The 24,554-nt window shown below is 47.5% G+C and overlaps 1 long non-coding RNA gene across 1 annotated transcript in view; it reads right to left on the bottom strand.

Moving 5' to 3' along the window:
* The window catches only part of LOC144164024 (uncharacterized), a 61,708-nt gene that overhangs the window by 10,390 nt on the left and 26,764 nt on the right, over positions 1-24,554 (bottom strand). Inside the window, exon 4 of the long non-coding RNA XR_013321004.1 lies at positions 6,828-6,851. This is a non-coding gene — a long non-coding RNA (uncharacterized LOC144164024). The remainder of the gene's footprint in view (positions 1-6,827; positions 6,852-24,554) is intronic.

The following is a 24,554-nucleotide window of genomic DNA, read 5'->3' as shown; positions in this document are numbered from 1 at the left end:
TGAGTCGTTTTACGCGACCGTCCACGCCGCTTTGCTAATTGCTCTTTTAACGTTTGTACGTTTGCTATGGAATTTGAGAAAAAGGTTTCAGGTTTAATATAACAGAATAATGTTCTGACGATAACAAAAACGAGTTCTTGAGGACGGTCCTACACTTGTACCAAAATAAAATTTCGAAGGCTTGCAGAAGGCTCCCGCGCTACACCCAAATGAAAGGGTGGCAGAAATCTGATTCAAAGAAGACACCTCTTTTACAGGGTCAACCTAAAAGAAACCTTCAAAAAATGCGCATCCTGCGCTTATGTCTTAATCTAGGCAGACAGAAGCTTTAAAGGGGTACTGACACAAAATGTTTAAGGTGAGATAACTTGGGGGATACATTGGTGTGAGCACACGTGCATCATCTGCAAAATATCAGTGGCACATATACCCGAGAACATATTCAAAGTCAATTTTAAAATGTTCGAAACGCTACAGAGCAGCCAGCGGAGTACCTCGCGCAGTCGACATTCCCTAGATGTGGAATAAAGAAACATTCAAGCACGTGACGAGTTTGTGTTGGCTGCTTCCGCAATTCCACCGGCTCGCCGCTCAGATCGGACAGCGGTGCTTCTGCTCTCGACCAACGCACGACCCGATCGTTGGCGGCAGAGGCACCGGGATTTCCTTGGCTAATTCGACAGCTGACCGCGACCTAAGTTCTACAGCGATTCCTTGCACTATATTTTTATTGCTTTTTATTACACTGGACGGAAGCTCGGCAGAAACACGAAATGCTCACTGAGCGAGCCGCACGGTCGCTGGGGGGGGGGGGGGGTCGGCGGGCCACGGCCGTCAAGTGGCGGAGGCCGGCGCAGGTAGCTCGAGCGATAGCTTGTTACCGCTGCACGAAATGTGAGTCAAGTCCCAAACCCGGCAGCGCACACGAGCAAGGAGTAATGATGCGATTTCAAATTGCATTACAAATCGTCAGCCGGACTGCTTACGAGAGCGGCAATTGAATATCCGCCGCAGTATCAAGCCCAACACATCTGTAGGCGGACCTGTAGGTATACCGGCCATCTGCTCCCAGCGCGCATCACCCCACCAACTGCATCGAGAGTCGCGCGACGTTCTCCAGCCAGGGCAGCAATCTGCACTAGCAGAGCCTGCGTCACGTCCACGGTAGCTTTTTATTTAAGCGGCTGACGAGATCAGTACGTAGAGGCATTCGGAGAAACTGTCGGCGACGAGGATTCGACCGTGCTACGGCAGCTGTGCTCTATGATATCCGTCCGGCGGTGTCATGGACAGCTTTATCCCGGGTTTCACTGCTCCCGCTCAAACCGAAACGGCGAATGGCCGCATTAACAACGTTTATAATTAACCATCGCAAGCTGAAGCAAATGAAGTTTTCACACGTGATAAGCAAGCCATCAGCTACTTATTGCAACAAAAAAACAGGATGCAAAATTTTTGTCTCAGTGCCTCTTTCACATGCATCTTCACCATCATTATCGTAAGCGACATCACGACATAACTGGTCGGAGACCCAGGAAGAGAGAGAGGGAGACACTGTATTTTTGGACAGACTAGGACCTATTGGTGTTCTAAAAGTACAGTTAGCATTTTGGTTGTGCTTGTAACTTGTAGGCGTAGGTTACCTGCACTCTCCGCATTCCATTGCCGCCAAAAAATATACTGCTTTGAATCACGTCTTTGACAGACCATGCATATTCAGCATACCGTCGCTACTCCCCCGACGTGTTACTTGGCTATGACTCACGTGTTCCCCTTTATACTTCTTTATGTCGTGGATGGCCTGGGGACTTTGGGAATATTTTTGTAAAATCTGTGGCCGCGTGTTTGCGTGTTCATTTTGAATACGCTGAAGATGCTTTACTGATCCGCGATTTGGCTGAACCGCCGCGCCACCGGTGCAGAATCGACCCGTATTTGGAGACACCGGCGCGCATTCTGGTATTTTTGTTAGATATACAAAGTGCTCTTTCTCGCAGCGAAACAGCGGGCGAAGAGGGGATCACTGGGCACCTGCCTTCGTTGTGCCGAGGGAGTGCTGTGCATTGCTGGGCACTGGCTGCTTTGTTGGGCTGCAGGAGTGCTCCAAACAACTTTTAATTTTTTCCGAGAACACCATTCCTGCTGTCAACACGCGGGACCTCTTTGGTACGTTGTTGTCCCTGAGGCCAGCCAGCGACGACAGGGACCATACGACTAAACCTGTTTTACGTATTTACGGCGACAGGGCTCCCATCCTCTTTAAGTTAGCATGTTTCTTACTGTCGAAAGATCCCCATTTGTGTTCGGGTATCGCTTAAAAAACGTTTAACAGCTACTCGCCATGCAAATTGCGTATCCCGGAGCCAAGTTGGCGCCAGCAATTGGAAAAATAGCTACACATTACAAAACTCAACGCAGAAAAGCAGCATCTGAACAGGACATCTTCCGAACAGGACATCTGTCACCTTTTTGATGCAATAAATGGCGAGATCATGCCCGCAACCTAACACTGTCTTCCACACACAATGGACAAGAAAAAGCATCAAACATTATTCAATTCGTAGCCTGACAAAATCGCAATAGCAGCAGTTTCACATGATAATCCGCTATTATGCAGCTGGTTGGGTCTATCGTTCATAGTACGACGAAACAAAATAGCTATAGAGATCTCCTAATTGGTGAAGCCCAAAGACCCATCCGTCAACCCACTTTCGATGTTCAGACAAAAAAAGGACGCTATCCATCACCAAATGAAAGGAATTCTCCCAGGCGAAGTCATGCAGTCGCCGACAAGGTTGTCGGCACAAGAGGGCGTCCTCGTTCAGAAGAGAGATGGTAGTCCTCGTTTTTGCGCTGACAACAGAAAACTGAAGAAAGTGACGAAAGAAGACCAACAGCTTGTTTTGGGCGTAAGGTTTGTGCAGAATTTAATGAGCTCAAAAGGCGTCCGTAGAGCGCAGCTATAATCGGCCGCTTCGACAAGGATGCCGCCACTTAGGTGCACGTATATGAAATCAAAATCGGATAGCGTGCGGTATTAGATCAATGTCAAGAAGGTGTGCTGCGGGTCACAGCTTACGGGAGCAGTACTCTGTGGCGCGTCATAGCTAACTATTGAGTGACTGAGAAGAAATGTCTCGCAGTAGTATGGCTCATCACCACATTTCACTTCAAAATGGGTACTAATCATCGCGCTCCGTGCCGCAAAATGCGATATTTCCTTCTGGGGTGCCCTGATCACTCGAGGCTCAGGTTTCACGAGTTTGATGTATATATGACGTGCGATACGGGTGCCTCGATTGATGGACGCAGATGATTAAGGAGGCTTTCTTGCGGTCATGATTCCCTCTTACCTTGCTCAATGCAAAAGAGTGATCCTGAGCATCGCGCTGTCATCAATTACGTAGAGCGCTGCACTTCTGGATTACCAAGATCTTCTGCACGTCGCGAGTTGCCATCAATCGCACCGCGAGATTTCCACCACCCGTCATACTAACCAACAGCTGCTGCCCCGAAAGTTAATGAATGGCTTTGGCTTTTTCTAAGGAAGGAATATTTCTTTGACGCCATGTTCGCGTCATTTATTGCCGATCACGCCATGGTGCTGACAGAAAGTTCGAAACATCTTGTTGCTGTATCGATTACCAATGATTGTCACCATTCATTGTCTCCAATTGCAAACTTCCAGACCCTAGCAATCGATCGCAGCCTCCGCATTCCAAGATGCATGCTGGGAGAGAAGATTTGTCTTGTTTTTGTAACAAATTTTACAACAAAGTAGTCTGTTTTGAAAACTGCGCGAACGAGCGCCTTATGATACAATCCAAGACACACTTATACGCTTGCAACATGACTGCTGTCGCTCACTTAGAACATCAATTTGAACATTCTTTCACAACAGCGATTATTTTAACCAGACCCATGTGATAGTGCCAAAACAACCAGGGCAAGCAAACGGCATTGCAACACTTCCGCACCGAGGCCTCTTTGTGAAATTTCAGTTTATACTCGAAGCCACTTCCTAAGCAACGCGTAATCACTAAACGAAAAGACAGGCATACGCGCCTGTTAGCTGCCAGTGTTACCTGCCCACGAATGCGAGATTATGCCGAACAAACTTGAACACATGTTCGTATAAATGTCGGAACTGCTGCTCGAGGACACCCCAAGGTGGGTTTTTCCAATTAAACTTGAAAAGTGCTCTTCAGCTCAATAAGAAATGAGGTTTCCGGGAAAATATTGTGATTGTCGAATGTGTTAGTCTTCAACAGGACAAAACTTCAAATATAACAAGCTCGTTGAAGAATATGGGTAAGCCTGGAATACGAAGATTTCTTGTAGAGCGTACATGCAACCGCCACTGTGAAGAATCATTCGCACGTATTGTAGAGACGCTTCCGCGGCGGACCAAACAGACCATTTTTTTCTGTGAGGAGGCTATACAGAAAGACTTCTACCGCACAACCTCCAAAGCAGCCTCTTTGTATTCTCTTGCGCAAGGAAATAGAAGCTGACATTACCACAGACGCAGGGAACATAGGTGCAGAAGCCTTTGTGGCACTGGAGTTATGAGCCAGGAGATATTTGAAGTTGTGAAAATGATGCACACAACCGGTGATAACTGGAGGTTGTTCACCGTATTAATGGCAAAAACCACTTAATTATTGTAAAAATAAGGAATCCTGGTTGCAACGCCAAATTATAAAATATACCATCACCAGGATAAGAAAAATATTGAAATTTTTCCCAACAATGCTATATTTTTTAAATAGTCACAAATATGCCACGTTTTGAGTCGTGGTGTTTTGATTTTTGTTTGGAGACATCGGACTTACGATAAATTGACCTAAGACAGTACACAAGCTTCTGAAATCGTCTTCGAGTAATATTTTTTCAAAGGAGTCCTCGCAAGGGTTCTGTCGATTCTGTTTGTAAGTCTAGCGCAGCCCGGATCTACATGGTGGCATTCAGCGGCGTGGGCGCTTACGGCGAAAACTTGTCTAGGAGAACTCCGTTTGCTTAAAGGATCACAATTTTGCGTTGTATGATTCGTGGTTCGCCTTCATCCAACGTTGGCTCTGTTGTCACCTTAGTGTTCGGTACTACGCCCCTGATCTGTAAGGGCAGTTTTGCATGGTGGCCTCCCTGGGTCATTGGTGAGTTTCTACTTCATGATTCCCACATTCGCCTGAAGATTCAGTAGTGTTGGTATAAATCCCGACTCCTTGTTCTTATATCAATTGTTTCTTCAGCAGACGAAACGCTCTCTCGGCATTCCAGAGTCGCTGATTGTTATTAGTGATTGCTCCCGGCCGTGAAAAAAGCATCGCCGTGTAGACACTGTGGGCGGCTCCTTGATGTAGCAGCATGGTGGATTGAGATCCACAGGTGTCTACTGAGACAGTCTGTTCTGCTATTATCGGCACTAGGTGCGCCAAGTTGTTCGAATGGCGGCGCATGCGGCTGTGCTTGAGTGACTGCTCACGCCATTGTCTGTTTCGCCATCTAAACTGGGACGATGGCTTGGATTTTCGCTACCATAGTTGCGTTGCGTGCCCCGTCGGTATGTTGTGGATAATACATTATGATTGTAGCGTTTCAATGCCCGCAATAGCGTAGACACACAGGGAGGTTTTCCGTTCCACAAAGGAAAGAATTCGTCACTTGTCCATCGGTATGCACTTATTCGGTATCAAATGCGGAAGGTTTAAATTTGGACGCCGGCCACATTTCCTTTTAAACAGCATTCTGCGGTTTTGAAAAAACTGAGGCCAACTCCGCAGTGGAGATGCAAACAGAGGAGCAGCTGGCCTTAAGTACTTTTCACGTGACTCCGTATGTCTGCCCCTTCCGGAAAGAACAGATGGTTAAAATGAACCTCTCTCCTTGACACCTGCGCTTAATCAAACTCCCTGATTCACTCTCCTGATGTCCAAAATCTAACCTAAGGAAGTCCGATACCAAAGTTCGCTTCGATTCAGCCGAAATCCAAAGCGTACGCCCCCACGTCCAACCAAAAACAAAAGCTTAGCGCCCCGAAGCGATGATAGCGCGTTCAGATAAAGGCTGGCCTCAGAACGCGAGGAACCATTTTTCGACTCTGACAATGAAGGCGTGTTTTTTGCACAGTCGCGCATACCCTTGTTCGTGGGGTTTTTTCGTGGTCGACACATATCGTCTGACTTCTCAAAACATTTTTAAACTTGTGCACTTCGCTGAGAAGACTTTTATGGTAATACTGAGCACGGCGAGACCTGAAGCTCAAAGCCATTGGCTGGTAAATGTTTGGCTTACGATGCCCGACTGCCTCAAAAAGGAGCGTCCTCAAGGTGTCAATGTCAAAGTGCCCTATCTAAAAACTATATCCATATTAATAAACTGCAAATCGCGTAACAGATGGGTTGGTCGGCGCAGATCATTCTCAAAGCGAGGTCATCTCTGTAAAACTGCATACAAAAAGCTGCGTTGACAACTCGGAATGGGGTGCCGCAGTGACACGCGCGTTGCATTGTTACAATAGAAAACAACCTAACGCGCCGTCCCGGGAACGTGGAAAAGAAGAAGATGGCGAGGCTTTTGAAACAAGGAAAGAACTACCTGCCTGCAGCTTCACGCTCATTGGGTAGTGTGGTATTATTCCACTTAGAGATGAGTCACCGATAGATGCGACATATCTGACGTTATGGTCATTGCTTTGCTGCCTAAATTGCTGGAACAAGACATTTGGTTTAAGCATGAGAGATTTTTAACCTTTACTTAATTTTTCACAAACACGATCAGCTTGAAAGTCTAAATTTCTTGCCTCAGTAGAAAAAAGCACTACTTACCACGGCGCTGGCATTACCCGAAGCCTGAAAATGAGAAAATTATGACAATTACTCGCTTTGTTACACGTAAATAGTATTGTTAAGCGTTAAGATCATGATATTTTCATGTATAAGCGTTGTTTTAGGCAATTTCATAAACTGTTTTTCCGCATATGCTTTTATTTTTGCTATGGTTGAAACACCTCCATATATCTATGGTTGTCGGCATGTCAAATGGGAGCAGGTACATTTAACTCTAGATTCGAAGAATGTGAACTGCATTGAATCTACGAAGAAATGGTACCCTTATATAGGGATGCAATATAAGTATGAAGAACGATGACCGAAGTAAAAACAGTGCCCATGCAGTTTTGGTGGACGGTAACTTCTAAAACGTAACAAATATTTTGTTGGAGTTTCTTTTCGTTATAAAACAACTATCTCAAATTCTATGATAAGCAATTATTACAGACAAGTGTGAGCGAGTGCGCTTCTTTAAAGCGCACTTCAAAAAACTAATTTTTCTTTCAACCGCTGCAGTCTATAGTGTATGAACACTTGCCCTTCAAGCTAAGGAAACTCTAGAAAACTATTCGTATCTGATGAAAGTGGGAGGGGTTTTTCAAATCTATCCCAACCAGCGCCGGCACCCTTGTAATGTTTTGGAAACGCTTGTGTTGTATACAAAAAATGAGAATATGAATAAAGCTTTACGTAAGCAATGACGACCAGAGCATTTGTTTTCTACGCTATAACTTCTATCCTCGTAAAACGGCTAGGACACGCTCAATATAGTCATCCGGAACACCTGTATTAGGACATACAACACTGCAAAGTTTATACACACGTAAAGGGTATATTCAGAACGTTGTTTTGAGCCGAACATACTTTTGCATTTTGTCGTCCGCCAGTGGTAGGAATGGAGGCACCCCTAATAAGCACCCGCTGAGCGCTTGCCCCCATATTTGAAGCTTTACCTCACGAGTAGCTACGCCATAAGGTGTCGTGCAAATTACAGCGCCGAAGCAACCTGTCGGACATCCACAGATGAAGTTTTGACGGGTATTTAATGCACTTGAAGTGAGTCGCTGAGTAACCCTTATTTTGGGTCTCAAAGTGTATTTATTTCTTAAAAGCGTGGTGCCTGTGGCCAAAAAAGTAAACTTTGATGTTTACGCTATTTCACAGATTAACTTTCAACATAGATGAGAGTGCACCAAGGTTTTTTAGGACCATCAAAAATGAAAGCTGCGTTTTCAAGCTCTTGATTGTCCAGGAATTTTGTTGTTCTTGGCAGAGCTTTAAAAGAAGACATTTAAAAAGCCGTATTGCAATACCAGCCTATTCTACGAATATGCAGTTATATGAATTCAACATAAATCTGAACTGTTCAATATAGTACTAGTTTACTCTTTTTTTTGGTTTCTTGTTTAGTGGGATTTATTAGAATCACATTACAAATGCCGTCCAGGTTCGTAGCCTGAGCATTGTCTGTTTGCCACATTGGGATCTTTGTTAAACTTGGTAGCCAGGGGACTGGCTCGCTACCACCTCGGCTGAACTGCTGCTTCTTTCTTCTCTTCTTTTCTTGTTGCTCAGGACCGCGTGAGCAGGTGCTGCACCATCCTTTCGGAGAATTGGCCGAGCCTTTTACCTACAGCTCACTACATATGGATGTTGTAGATTGTTGAGAAATCTAGATGTGGAAGTGGGTCAAGGTGGTGTAGGGGATGTGTGCACTATGTGGGAGGAACAGGACTTGGCGAAACTAAGAACTGCTGTCCAAACATCTGAACCACCAACAACCAAGTGGTACCGCAATATAGAAAATGCTAGGCGTTGTTTCACAATTTTGTGACTGTTGGCTTTGTGTTATTTTCACATATTTCATGCACATCTCACAGAAACAGGACAAAAAAGGGAAGTTGAAATAACGCTGTGGCAGTGCTGTGTCTACTTCCCTTTTTTGTGTCTTGTTCCTGTGGTCTGTGCACGGAAAATTCCCCGAAAGGGCATGCAAGGATAGAAGTGCAGCACAAATGAGTGCAGACAGGTTAGCAGTACTAACTAACACAGAGAATAGAGTTTAGAATAAATAGTGTCGGCTGGAGGAATGGTGAAAATCAGCTGGCTAGAGGGAAAAAAGATGAAAGCAACAAACGTTTGACGTTAAGACGCCCTAAATATATACATATATGGGAGCCCTCCACGTTTTACAAAATAGGCAGCCGCCAAACTATCATAATCATTTCTATCTGGTCTATGCCCACCCTTGTGGCGTTGATGGTTTACTTTTTTTCTTTCCCTTGAGTCGGTTGGTGTGCATATCGTGATCGGGTGATTTGTGCATCCAATGGAAGCTCGAAAGCATTTATGCCTATATAATGGTTTTTGCAGGTAGATTTGCAAGAAATTCTGAAACATAAGGTGGCGCCATACGTGCATTGAAGACGGACAATAGAGAAATCCTGCAAATCTAAGGCAGAAGAACTCCACATCGTTTGGACTTAATTAGAAAACATCTTAAAAGACTTGCCCTGAGATTTGAAATTTCGTCTAGTTGAATGAAACTAAGTGCAATATTTGAAAGCACTTTCCTTTGTTCTGTGCAATAAACTTTAATGTGTGCAAACCACGTTCTCACTGTTTAACATTTGTGAAAGGTTCTTTAAAAGTCTTTGACTTTTTTATAGAAAGTGTGTGCAAATCCTGATGGATGTCCGCAGGAAAGTAGAAGATGCATCGGTAGCCTTGCTTCCTTAGCTAGATTTCAGAAAAAAGAAAATTTTTCTTGCACTAAATTTTTAGAGGCCCTGCAGGCCCAGCCTTTCTTTGGGCCTTTTACTGGTTTGTAGATTTTTCATTTTTTGCATTACTTCTCTCTGCTCCCAGCTTCTCCCCACATCTTTCCTTCACTTTTGGCTGCATAAAGTGGGGTTGCTGCTGCCATTTCCCAAGTTCGATGGAAGGCCATGCTTACCTTAGTACCACGGCTGTTTACAGGTGTGTATTACACATCACGCTCTCAGTTCGATAATAGTTGCTTTAGGGAGATAGCAGATAGCAGGACATAATAGCAGGACATATTAGGAGATAAGGAGATAGCAGGAGATAGTAGGAGCGCACAAGATTGCAGGGGAGATAATTCGCCAATATCAGTCTTTTTGGGCTGTCTAACACCTTTCAATGCTACAGGATCTATCCACTAGCTTTCGCCATCATTTTTGGTTCTGGCATATTAACTTTGAACTTTTGCTGTGTGCCTTTTTGAAGGAAGCAACCATATGATTGCCGTCACCCCGGGGCCGTGGTGTGGACGTTTTTATTTGTCATACTTTTCTCTCAACCATAACTTTGAGTGAATAAATATGGTTGCAAGTGGCATGGCAGTACGCAATATTATATGAAATGGCACGAAAGCACAGCCAAGGGTGACTACGTTACACATACACACATAAAAACTCTCACACATAAAAAAATGTCACACACGAAAGCTCTCAGTCTCATAAAGAAACGGGTCCGATTACGGACAAAAAACAAGAAAACTTGTAGCATAAGGACATGTCTTGCAGTGCATCCGGAAAAAAATGTTAGTAGCAAGGGGCGCATCCTAAGAAATTCAAATCCTAGAAAAGAGCCTGACAAAGAAAATCAGTAGCAACGGAAAGGCCAACAAGCAAGATGTGGCGATGGTAGAAATTACTGCAAACTATTTTAGGTGTAACTCCTTTAAGTTCTCAGTCGGTAGATGACCTCCTTTGTCTTGAAGGACGTCGCCGCCTTACACCCCTGCTCCAATCCCTCACACAGTTTGGCAGATGCAGCTACCTCTAGCACACTTGTGGTCCAGTTTAGTTTGTTTACAAGATGACGCCAAACAGGTTTTGAGCTCACAGGGCACTCCACTGTGTCGACCTGTGCCCTTCAGCGGTAGTGAAGGCCCAAGTCGAGCACGCAGTCACAAAGGACGGGAGATTCCTTTTCGCATTTAGTGGGCAGTTAAGTAGGTAGTGTGGCATGCCAGGAAGATGTTCTCAGGCGTCTCGGTGTTACCGCACAGGATGCATGCCGCGTCATAGGGCATTAAGACTCACCAAGACTCATCCCATGCTATAGCTTCCAGTACTCCGGCGTGAAAACGAAAAAATAAATCTTCAGACCCGGTGGGCACAGACAGGGCTCGCACACTTCTACATACATTCGTGATTGGAGTACTCTTGGAAGGTTGCCCATACAGAGGCGGAGGAAGGACGTTCGTAAAGAGGTCTCGGTAAACCTTTCATGGCATAGCGGTGAGGAGGTACTGCCTTGAAAACTGCTCCTCCAAGGTTACGAATTCAGTTGCAACCACTCTGTAAAACCGGTGTGACTCAGATTGCGGTAAGGTACTCTGTCGTGGTGAGCCACCTGCTTAGGGTTTGGAGCTAAGGATTGATAAAGCCGCACCAAGAAAAGAGTCAGGATGGTCGCGCAAGTACAAGAAGCGCTGTACGATCAGCTTGAGCTCTTTATTAACTGACCTAACTGACCCACTCCTCCCTTCTCCAGACTACAAAAAAATTCCCTCGCACTTCCCCGAGGGGGAGAGTGTGTAAGTGCGAATGCACGGTTGTTGATTGCGCGATTACGGTGGATATCATGATCCTGGAGTGGAGAGGAGGCGCCCAACACCCGCCGTCACTGAGCGGAGAGAAGAGGAGGAGAGTAGCGCCCGCCGTTACGGCGAGGGCTACACGAGCGCCCTCACGCGTCGGAATGCGGAGCGCCCGCTACGCGAGCGAGAGCTCTCCCGCCTGAAGTGGAGAGGAGGCGCCCAACACCCGCAGTCACTGAGCGGAGAGAGGAGGAGGATAGTAGCGCGCGCCCATCTCCCCCCGTTGCTAGGGAAGACGAGGAGCAAGACGAGGAGCGCGCGCACCCGCAGCTGTTGCTATGCGGACTACGGCGGCGGACGATTCAGGCTCGCTTGAGAAGTGCATTCGCACTTAAAACAGGTTGGAGGGAAGAATGGGTTCGTATGTTGAACGCAGCCTATAACCGGTGACGTTTGATGATTGAGCTTGCAACGATCGTACTGATGCATGGTTCGTACAACATGGCAGGGTGAACAAAGGCATTGAGCTGTGAGCTCTTGAGAAAATGACGATATGTCTCGTAGCTTCCTCTCGGCAGCCACAAGTTTCCCCCGCCATCTTAGCATGCACGCCTTCTCCAGGTCGAGATTTATCCTGGGGTAGTTTCCTACACTATTCTCCCAATTGATACCGAAGAGGTGTCAGGAATTGTAAACCCACTCACTAAGCCAAGCTCTTTTGGACTTGGACATGTTTATTTTTGCCCCCGAGAAGACTTTTACGGTCATTTCATGTCCGTCGAGAAAAACCTCAAATTGCCGCACTGATGTTTGCGTCCTGTAAAAAGTGTTGGCCACCCGTTTACTCAACTTTCTGTGGTAGAGGGAGGTATTTCCTGCTTCGATTGCTGGTAATCCGTCCTGATAAGGTTACATGATCTAGGCTACCAGTGGCGGGGTTGGGGACTGCTTCGGGAGGTATCAGAAAGTGCAGTGTTTGGGGGAAGAGTATGTAGGCTTGTCTGTGATCTACAGAACGGTGCGGTAGTTTGGCTCTTCAAAAGACAATCAGAAAAGACAATCAGAAATGACCGGTGGCCTTTCCCCAACAGGGGGCAAACAGCGTTAGTTGGAAAGCCAGGCAGTCCGTGTTCATCCTAAGGAGGACAGGCGATAGATACGGCCTCGATTACCAATGTGGTAGAAAAGAGAATTGTGTTAGGCGTACGCCACAGGTTGGGTTTGTGCAGTTGGCGACAGAACTGTGTTTGCGAAAAAAGAAAAGACAGAGGACGGAATGGCTGCTCGGAAGGATCAGGAAGCTCATGCTGGGGTAAGCAGTCAACTGGCCGCGCTGCGAGTGCAGGCGATAATGTGGATCAGCTGGAGTTGGGGTGGTCTGTGCCTGGAAAGTGAGCACTATTGCGTACTACATTCAGCCTGGTGATGTCGGCTGCGTCGCTAGCATGGCTAAGGCATGGAGCATTTTCCCGTGAGCCGTGTTTGCGCAGACTCGTAGGCAGCGTTATTGTGATACCGAATTTTGGGAGTTATCTGACGACAGTGCAGGTAGTTTGAGGGAGACGGCTGTCGTTGTTCTTAATCGAGCAAGCATAGACGCTTCATGATATCAGGTAGTCATACGGTTATATTGATGAGAACACTGCTCCAGTGCCCTCTAGAGCGGAGACGCTTGATGTACAAATTCGCCGAACGTGCGCGGTTAGGTGCGGACGGGAACTGAGAAGCGCTGCTCTTTTAACGCCATGCATCAAATTTCGGAGATTTTTGATTTTGGGAATTTCAGGATGAACTCGCCTGTAGAGTTGGCAATGTCCTCTGCGAACATTGTGACACTTGCATTGGGTTTCTGGATGTCCGCTTTAAGCAGACGCTGCAAATGGTCGCGGCGGTCGACATTTGGAAACGTTTCTAATACTTGTGACCAAAGCTGTCCATGAGCACCAGCTCGCCTCGCAGTTCCAGAACTAAATATTTACACCTGTCTCGAGCGAATTATAGACATTGTGGATCTCTTGTACCGCACTCTACTGGTTGAATGTGGCGCGACACGTTCAAACTGATCGAGCGAATCTTAAGCATCTTCGCTAGGCTCGCTTCGAAAGTCAGTGGGAACCCGGAGCGTCTGAAATGTTACCGATGTAAGAAGCGCTTGCGCCACTTCTTTGTGTTGAGAGTCTGGGCCCTTAGTTGCGGACTCAAAGACAGTCCCGTGCTTTAGAGGAATGTCAAGTTGGCGACGGCTGCAGTGATGTATTGGGGTGTGGAAAGGCCGAGGCCTTCCGAGCTAACCTCCGCGGGCGTTCCAGACATAGGTATGGAGCTATCTAATAAACGATATGCCCAATTCGCCGAGCAAATGAAACACCAAATACCTCCCTGTGCCACCACAAGTTGAGCTTGGCAAGATAGCCGTGCTTGCAAATCGGCGAACAAGTAGGCGAAAAACTTTGGAAACTAGCGAGGACTATCATCGGCGACCTTTCTACTTCAATCCCATCAACGGTCAGGTTTGATGACAGAAAATATTGTACAAAATTTCTTGCTGAAAAATTTAATCAACAAATTGGTACGTCATTTGCATCCGAAGCAGTATATGACTCGGACGTTGATATTGATCACACAAATTGGTCAGTTTCGAATAACACTATATTCTATCACTATGAATGGCAGTCTAAATATATTCTTTTCTGCAATCTTTATCTAATAACAGGTTGGCCGGTTACGACGACAGTAGGGCACAGCCTATTAAAGCTGTCGCAAACGTTTTGTGCATGCCTTTGCTTCATATTTGTAATAAAGTTTTCACTACTGCCATCTTTCCGAATGCAATACAAATTACCAGAGTAGTGGTATTGCATAAAGATGGTCCAATTGACGATATCAACAACTATGGGCCTATTTCAGTCATTCCAATTTTCTCGATGTTACTAGAATACTTTATAAACAAAAGGTTAACCAAATTGCTCGATTCGACTGGCACGATTGTGGATCAAGAATTTGGCTTTCGTAAACACGGTTCTTCTGAAATGGCATTGTTAAATAATAAAGGAAGGATACTGAATAATTTTGAAAATATAGAATATACCATTGGACTTTTTCTAGATTTCAGAAAGGCATTTGACTATATTAGGCATGACATATTGTGTGATAAGCTTCCCTTCTTTAGGATCCGAGGTTCGCCTTGAATTTTGTCCGTAGTTATTTATCCGAACGCTTACAGATACAGCACTGAGGCAGGCACCGAAAGGTATTTCCTGTAGAGTCCCTCAAGGTTCCATTTTTTGCCCACTGCTGTTTATTGTATACATTAATGACATTGTACATATTCCTTCCACTTCTGTTATTATGCTCTATGTCGATGGTAATAGGGTGTTTTTTCTGGTTTGTCGTAGCGTAACTTAGAAACATCTGTTAATAACTGGCTCACTGAACTGTCAAACTGGTTGACTCTAAATAAACTTGAATTAAACGTCACAAACACCAAATATGTTATTTTTAAACCTAAAAACAAACTCGATGATTATGACTCTTTGGTAGAATTCCGGAACACTTCTATCGAAGGGGTGCCTGCTTTTAAATTCCTGGAAATTCTTTCTGATGAAAACCTCCCGTGAACTCTTCATATTAGTAAGATACACGCCGTTACGTCACGGTGTGTTGGTTTGCTTGATAAAATTAGATATCTGGTGCCGATCTGGCTCATGCGCCAAATGTACTACGCGCTAGTGCAGTCTCATCTTCATTACTGTCTTTTAGTATGGGGAAGCATGAAGGCAACTAATTTAAACAGGCTTTTAGTGCTACAAAAAAGACCACTTCACTGCATTGAGAATGTACCTAGTACGCACCACTCTGCCCCGTTATTTTTGCAGCAAGGTATTCTTACAATACATCAGTTGTTTGAACTTCAGCTTAGTCTTTGTATTAGTAGGGAAATATCAAAGAACTCATTATTTTTAGAACAATATATCCCAATGAATGTGCATTACGATCTTCGGCCAAGTTGTTTTATGACACCAGTGATCCGAACTAACTGTAGAAAAGAAGGACGAAGCGGGCGTGAGCACGCGCCAGGATCATCATCGGGAGTGGTTCGAGGACAGCCAATAAAGAAACACGTATCGCTCCGTCTAGGGCTCTGGGCCGTGACTCGCATTAGCATCCGCGACATCTATGGGATCTTGGGAAGCATAACCGTCCGATGACGTGAAGCATGCGTGTGCCCGCCTGACGCACCCGTTGGAGCTGTACCTGGAGCGGCTGTCCCTCCGCTGGCGCTGGAATCGGTCGTGCTGGGCACTTGCTGGGCGTTTCGTTGCGAACTTTCATTGTAATCTCGTGGTAGCTTCTGCGACATCTTTGGTGCCGGTCAACCCGGGAAATCGCCCTTCGGAGCATCACCCGAATGGCTTCGTCCATCGACCGCCTTTGGAAGGCTCATGGCGTCGTCAGGAGCGGCGTCACGCGAGCTCTCAACCAGCTGAATGACCTGCTGCAGCAGCCGTCTCCCGAAGCGGCAACCCTGAGCTCCCACGTCGAGTACATCGTACAGCGAAAGCCTGAGCTCACCGCCCTCAACGAGAAAATCGCCGATGCCACGGATGACGCCGGGCTGGAGCAGGAGCTCGAAGGAGCGGCAGAGTATATCCGCAAGATATCCTACGCCGTCTCTCAAGCATGCTTCCTCCTACGAAGCGCCCAGCAAGTGCCCAGCGTGACTGATTCCAGCGCCAGCGGAGGGACAGCCGCTCCAGTTACTGCTCCCACGGGTGCGTCAGGCGGGCACACGCATGCTTCACGTCATCGGACGGTTATGCTTCCCAAGCTCCAGATCCCAGCGTTTTCGGGAAATCTGCACGACTGGCAAGCGTTTTGGGATCATTTTAATGGGACGATGAACGGAAATGCCGAGCTGCCGAAGATTGAGAAGTTTAAGTACTTATTTACATATTTGATCGGCGACGCCAAACGAGCCATTGAGGGAATGCGGCTTGCTGACGCGAACTACGACCTCGCGGTGAAGACCTTAGTTCAGCGGTTCGGCCGACAAGACTTGCTCATCAATGAGCACATTGATCAACTCATGGCAAGGAAGCCGATCAGAAGCTCAATGGACATCTAGAGGCTCCGTGAAATGTACGACAAGGTGCAATTCCATGTCAGCGCCCTCGAATCCTTGGGAGTTCCGCGAGAGCAGTACGCCGTAATCCTGAACCGTGTGCTCCTCCGATGCCTGCCGGATGACCTGACTCTAATGTACCGGCAGAGGGTTAAGGAGAAGGACAAGGGGCTAACGGACGAATCCGCGACGCGGCAACAAGGAGCTGGCCAGGTAAAGGAGCTGATGGAATTTCTAAGAATTCAAATCGAAATTCGCGAAGAAGGAAGACAAGGACAGCCTCCATCTAACGCAGCTCGTCGATCCGTTCAAAACTCCGATTTGATCTCTCCAAAACAACCGGAGGCACCCGTCCCCTCAGCGTCAGCCTTGCCCGCGAAGTCCGAGTCCATAATACAGGCGTGTCCCTTGTGTGACTGCCACGGTCACAAGGTTGCGGACTGCCTAGTTGACATGTCGGCGAACGAGAAGAGGACGCGATTGCGCAACGCTCACTGCTGTTTTCGGTGCGGCCGACGCAACCACGTGGCGCGTCAGTGCAGAGCTTCCCGCAACCTGACCTGCAGCAGTTGCAATCCGCGCCACCTAACCTTCCTGTGTGACCTGTTCAATCCGACTGGCAGCAGCACGCCCAGATCAACACGCAAGGTACAAGCTGGAGAAAGCGCACCTGCCGTCATGACGGCTTCGAGCGGACACTCCGGGGCAACGTCAGTGTTGCTCCAGACGACCCGAGCGTTGGCAGAGGGTGTAGGGCGACACCTTCTTCGAGTGCTGTTAGACACTGGCAGCCAACGTACCTTCATTCGCCAGGATGCGGCTAGGGCCCTGAAATGCACGGCTGTCGGCACGAAAGACCTATCTTTAGTAACGTTCGATACTGCGAAGTCACCCAAGGTTCTACGGTGCCGGCGAGTACAGCTCACGCTACGCGGACAAGCTCGTGGAAGGCCGGTCGTATTGGAAGCTTTAGATGTTCCGAAGATTTGCCCCTTACGGGTCCGGAACTTGATACCGCGAACGCAAAAACCCTTATAGAAAATCGGTACGTCATAGCCGACGCCTTCCATCCGAGTACATGGAATGAAAATGAAATTGGCGTACTGGTTGGTTCCGACGCCTACTGGAAAGTGGCCACGGGCAGGGTCGACAGAATCAACGGAGACCTCACAGCAGTAGAAACAGTTCTAGGCTGGACCGTTCAAGGAAGACTCGCTTCTACCGCATGCCCTTTTACCAGTGCCATGTTCCTGTCGTGCACCTCACCCGGACATTTGGACTTTGACGCGTCCGCCATGTGGCGGCTGGATGCCACTGGCATTGATAACCGGACTCACGAAAAGTCGCTGCAGGATAGCTCGATGGAAACATTCGAGCGAAACATCACCCGTATCGAAGGCTGGTACCAACTACCCCTTATGATCCAGGCTCCTGGGTTACCTCCTGGCAGCGACAATCGTCAGCTCGCGGAGCACCATCTGCGGACGCAACTGAACCGATTCCGGGAACAACCTGAGTTGCTCGAACAGTATGACAGGGCAATTCGAGCCCATTTTGAAGAAAACCATGCGGAACGAGTTGCGGAACAGCAGCGTCCAGTCGACAATTTGTATTACATGCCCCACCGTGCCGTCATCCGAAAGGATGCAGTGACAACAAAGCTCCGAGTAGTTTTCGACGCTTCTTCGCATACAGCAGGCCAACCATGCCTAAACGACGTCCTTTGCAAGGGCATGAAGCTTGGGGTCGAAGTCGTTCAGCTGCTCATGACTTTTCTTTGTCACCCTGTTGTCATCGTCGCACACATAAAAAAGGCGTACCTGCAGTTGCTGATTCGACCAGAAGATAGCGACCCGTTGAGATTCCTCTGGGTGGAACGACTGCCTACGCGAGATAATCTGGCGTCCCCCATTGTCACCTGGAGGATGACCCGCGTACCGTTTGGCGCGTCATCCAGCCCATTCCTTCTGGCTGCCATGATTCGCCACCTTCTCCAGGCCTCTCGGGAGCAGTAACCGGAAACAGTAGCGCTGCTGGAAAGGGCATTCTTCGTGGATTACCTCATAATTGGTGTACCTAGCGTCGAAAAGGCACTTCAAGTGTACGAGGAAGCTCGCAAAATATTCTCCGAGATCGGAATGGAGATACGAAAATGGGCATCAAACTCAGAGGAGCTCGGGCATCAGTATGTGCGGGACAATGTCGCAATCGACAATGAAGCGGGAAACTCAATCAGGATAAAGCTGCTGGGAGTCCCATGGGAGCGTGCTGGAGACTGCATTTAGCTGTCGACGAAAGACGCATCCGAATTAGCGGCAGCCAATCTGTCAACCAAGCGCACCATGCTGCAGACGTTTGCGAGAATGTATGATCCCTTGGGATACTTTGCACCATTCACCTTAACGGCCAAGCTCGTGTTCTGGGACCTCTGGAAAAAGAGCCGCTCATGGGATGAACGCCTTCCAGATGACGAACATGCGCGATGGAACAGTTGGGGCGCCCAATTAACAGAGTTGAATGAGGTCCAGGTTTCCCGGTTCATGTTCTCGCACTCGTTCTATGTGGAAGGTTTATTCGAGATCCACGTTTTTTGCTATGCAAGCCCGCGAGCTTACGGCGTTTCTCTATACGTCCGAAAGCTGGGTGGCAGTGGCCTATATGACACCAGATTGTTAATTAGCAAGAGCCGAGTCTCCCCTCTCAGGCCCATCTCCCTGCCTCGGCTAGAGCTTCTTGCCTGCGTTATTGGAGCACGACTCGGACGTTATGCCAAAACAACTGCAATTCTGGAAGACTCCCCCGTCAGTTTGTGGACGGACTCTCTTGGCGCGCTGCACTGGATTACTAGCGCCGCCACAAAGCGTGACCAGTTCGTAGAACACCGCGTGGCCGAAATACGACGACTAACTGCTCCTACAGAGTGGAACCATTGCAGCGGGAAAGACAACCCAGCTGATTTAGTCAAATGAGGTATATCGGCGGCGGCTTTTCTGCACTCAACCTAATGGTGGCACGGACCTTCGTGGCTCCTAGGTCCAAAACAGGAGTTCCCTGAAACACAGATTGATCATGTTGACCCGAAGGAGCTCGTGGTGTCACAGGAAACTTTGGTTTGCCCTTGCGATGTCACGAAGCTCGAACAGCCACTGACCGTAGAGAATTACAGCCCCCTCAGGGGCCTTTTGCGGGTCACGGCCTGGATTCTCCGTTTTCTGCCAAATGCCCAGCGGCGAGGGCCATCAGCAAGCGGTCCCCTCACAGCAAGTGAGATAATGAAGGCTGAACGATACTGGATGCGGCACGTACAGCTGGAGTTATTCAGCACTGAAGTACGCGCACTGTCAGTCGGTCAGACGGTTCCATCGACATCAGCGGTGCTTTGACTTTCACCCTTCATGGATGACGAGGGCCTGCTCCGCGTAGGAGGCCGATTACACAAATTGAATTGCAGCATCGACGTTAGGCACCCGATTTTGCTACCTGCGCGGCACAAGTTTACGTACCTCAATGTTTTGGCGGCCCATCCCCACACTCTTCACGGTGGAGTCGAAGCCACGCTCACGGAGACAAGAGAACGGTTCTTGATTGTGAAGGGACACCAAACCGTCAAAAGGGTGCTGGCCCAATGTCTGACGTGCAGATGCCGGAGGCTGACTGCCCACACTGCACCGTTTGCTCCATTACCAAGCGACAGAATCACGGCAGCACACCCGTTCTATGTGGTCGGCCTGGACTTCTGTGGACCACTCAACGTGCGTGGAAAAGCTCGTCCGGCAAAAGCTTACATTTTATTATTTTCATGTGCTGTCACTCGCGCCATACACTTGGAGCTGACGTCGGATATGACAGCGGCTACCACGTTACTGGCTTCCCGTCGGTTCGTGTCAAGACACGGCATACCGAACACTGTTTACTCTGACAACGTTTTTTAAGGCCGCTGCGTCAGCATTTAAGGCCGCTGCGTCAGCATTTAAGGCCGCTGCGTCAGCCCTTCAAGAATATGTGACTGGGCTCAATGTGCACTGGAAATTCATCGTTGAGCGAGCCCCTTGGTGGGATGGCTGGTGGGAGCGTCTCATTCGCTCCACCAAGGACGTTCTCAAGCGTTACCTTGGGCGCAGTAGCCTTACTGCCGAAGCTCGGTCCACCAGCTTTTGCAAAGTGGAAGCTGTTAATAATAGCCGACCTCTAACCTACCTCGAAGACCACCCCGATCGAGGAGTGCCACTTACGCCTTTCCACGTCCTGACAGGTAGGCGTGCGCTCTGCATGCCCCAAGAGTTAGCGGTGACCGAGACGTCGTAAACCCCGGCTGACCTACCGTGACGAGCACGCTACCATCAGAGGCTGACGGCTGAGTTGTGGCGCAGATGGAGGAACGCATGCTTGCTGTTACTGCGTTCGGCTCACAGCTGTCCCCAGGCTACTTCACCGCAGCTGAAGGTGGGCGACGTTGTAATAGTGCATGACCACAACGCTCCGCCAATGCAGTGGAATCTGGGACGAGTGATAATGCTGCACCATGGCGTCGACGGCGTCGCTAGAGCGTTCTCGGTGTGGACAGCAACGGGTCATGTTATAAACCGTCCAGCGCAAAAACTTTACCTGTTAGAATCAGCCGCCTAATCATCTTGGGCCCGCGGGAGGATGTAGAAAAGAAGCATGAAGCGGGCGTGAGGACGCCCCAGGATCATCATCGGGAGTGGTTCGAGGACACCCAATAAAGAAACACGTATCGCTCCGTCTAGGGCTCTGGGCCGTGACTTGCGGTAGCTTCCGCGATACTAACTATGGTATGCAAACATTAGACCAAATTTCCACCTATCTAAATTAGCACCTAGCTATTGTAGAATTACTGCAACACACCACGTATTGGCTCGCGCTAAAAAAAATAAATATTACCTAATGTCGAGAATTCTGTAGCGCAATCCCCTGTAGTTTGTATAGCCCTACTCTGTGTAGTATCTGATAATTTTTTGTGCGCCTGTTGTGCTTGCTGCTGTAGTACTTTTGATAAATGTACAATTTTGGCTTTTTTTCTATTTTATTGGAATTAACTGTGGAATTGTGTAGCGTTACGCTGTGTAGTTTGTAAATATTTGTGCTGCGCGCCTATTGTAATTGCTACTATATTTTTTCGAAAAATGTATAATCTTGTTTTTTCTTCATCACCTTTGTATAATCAGTTGTCATGTTTTGTTTCTACCGTTGCTGTGCAATGTTGCAATGTTACATGTCCTGGGTTGATGGCCGCCGTCAGGCAGGGTTAATCTGCCTTTTGCCGCTCCTCCCGAGACAAGGTTTGTTTAAATAAATGAAATGAAATGAAACCGAACGCCCGATCTGCAAGCCAACGCTCTTCGCCGTGGCCTTCTGCTACATGGTACGTACCCGTACTGGGGGCTTGGCCTACAGTATTTGCGGACTTATGGCATACATGTGCAGCAGTTTCGCACGTTACAATATCATCAAGGGGATACCGGGAGGCTGGACGGACGGAAGCCGGGATGAGATCGGGAAGCCGCGCATGAGGAATTGAGTATGTTTGGTAAGATGGCGGAGTACTGTAAAATTGCACTCTTTTATGTGGCCGTGCCTGCTTTGTTAAGTGACAAGTTGATCTATTAGGGAGATAGTCACAAAGGATGTGTTATGGTGTGTTAGAGCTCGCATGCGTGTACAGACGAAAATTATTGATCGCGTACACAATGCTCAAAATAGCCAAACACTCTTCCTTGGTGATAAAGTGGTTAGTTTCTGCTCTTCCATGATTGCGACATTCTTATGCAACACACTATTTGCTGTGTAATTTTGGATAGAAGCCATATCTCTATTGCGCTCACAGAAAGCTAGGGGCAACACCGATTTTATTAGTATGAAACTCAGCATGAAGGTACGCGTGAACACAGCGAAAGATCTGGGGACACGCGAGCACAGAACGGAGATTTTTGAAGACCACTTCAAACTATGAACCCAAATCAGGTATGATTGTGAGTGCTCACAGGCGTCGTGGAATAGGATGTTATTTATTCAAAGTTGCATACGAATTGTAGGAACTAGGAGCTGACCCCTGATATTTTCCGGAGTTGGTTGCTTAAGGCGGTATCGTTGAGGAGGACTGATGATCATCTAATCAGCAAGAAAAAACCATAAATTTAAAGCGGGATGCCAAGAATTCAGCTCATCAAAACGAACGTCCATCAGTCAATGGATACGACGCTAATGTTGAGGGTGTTGCTCTGCATTTGCAACGAAGGCACTCACCAAGAAATAGTGCAGACGAAGAGGAAGAATTGTAGTAAATAGATATTTAGTTAAAACCGTGCTTTCTTTCCTGAACTTAAAATGGTACCGGAAGCATTTTCGGTTATAAAAAGACCTGACCAATTCAACAACACCGAGTCGTTGGTAAATAGATCGGCAGAAAACATGTGTTGAAACCGCAGATTATGACGAATGGGGGTGCCTGCAGCGACAATGATGCTTAGGGAAACAGGGAGTTCGTCGGAAGTGGCATCCTGCAAACAAATAACAGGAGCAGAGAGCATGCGCAATCTAAATAGGCTTTATGGGCTGAGAGGAAATCCCAAATAGAGTAACACGTCTTGGAAGCAAAATTAAAGGGCAAAATTGAAAGATGTAGATGATGCGCTTCATTGCGTCCCGACCGGTGAAGGCAGAAAGGTGTCTTATATGTTGTGCATTTAACGAGGGAAGAATGAGGTCCGAGACCGGCATAGTCACTTTGCGTCTTGTGCGGCAAATGGAATTTGTAACTGTCCACCTAGCTGTTTCGGCATCAACCGGAATGAGGGTGGCAGTACCTTCAAAGTGACATTGATGACTTACGGATTTCGACATCAACATAGTTTTCCGCCCGAACATGTGGCGAGTGGTTTTTTCTTCTTTATTGTGTCATCACTAGTATTCGTAAGCCAGATAGTTCCGGAATGCGCAATAGGTTATTTGCGGTTATTCAATGATGACTGGGGTTACAACGTAACATCTTCGAAGATGGGCAGGTAGCCGGCTGAGAAACGGGCTCATTGTATATAAAATTGATCTCGACTAAAAGCGACTACCCGTTTTTTTTTTCAGCGAACTGAAAGTGGTTACAGACAGCACTGCACAATTGTCCGTATTGTAGTTGCTTCGGTTTTTTCGGAGGCTTCATTCCTTAAAGGTTGAAGGAAACTGTGTTGATTGGCGCAAGGAGAACTTCGAGAGGAATATGCACGCCATGTGTTTCCCGAACCACCGACCTCCATACCACTGGTCTGATTTCATTCATGTTGTGTTTAGTTCATGAAATATATTAATTTAGTAATTGATTCTTCATTTCATTAACGCTCTAAATTTTGGGTGCCTTTAACGGTTGGCATTATTTTATTACTTCAACTGACGTGGCATTCAAAGTCAAAACTTTGATTTCATACACACACAGGAAGGTGTTGGTGACATTGGTAGCATGAGAAATTTCGCTCGTGGTAGACTGCTCCAGACGCGTCGAAAGCGTTCCAGTCATGGTCAGGGGGCTTACACACTAAGATTTTTCGAAGCAGTGCCCACCTCCATGCCTAAGCACTGGTAGCCATTATATTTACGCGAATTGTCTAATAAAAAGGAGGAGAGCACGGTATGCTCAGTATCATACTAGGTACAGCATCTGACTGCTACTCAATCTCGTGGGTTTCAGTCCACCAGGGGATCGTGTTGTTTCAAGTTACCAACTTTCCCACGTCCCTTAAATACAGTTACTAAGGTGGAATAAAATATGAAGCTCTGGATTGGATTGGAAAAGACTTTATTTACAAAGATCCTGCAGTAGGCGGGGGCCGATTTACGGCTCCGCCTCAACGCGGCCTAACGTTGCATCCCCTTTCCCAGCCCTACTGAGCACTAGCTCCTTTCCGGAGCCTATGCTTTTCAAGCGCGGTGAAGATCTGCTGGATGGCCCAGTTTTGATCTATCTTGCTGGCTGACTCGATGGCTGCTTGAAGTTTCGCTGGATACTTCTCGAAACTGGCACTGT

Source organism: Haemaphysalis longicornis, unplaced genomic scaffold (assembly GCF_048455015.1).
Source record: "Haemaphysalis longicornis isolate Haplotype H1 unplaced genomic scaffold, Haemaphysalis longicornis Haplotype H1 scaffold_13, whole genome shotgun sequence".
In the NCBI taxonomy this organism is placed as follows: Eukaryota; Metazoa; Arthropoda; class Arachnida; order Ixodida; family Ixodidae; genus Haemaphysalis; species Haemaphysalis longicornis.
Note: the sequence above shows the minus strand (reverse complement) of the source record. Positions and strands in the feature narration are given on the sequence as shown.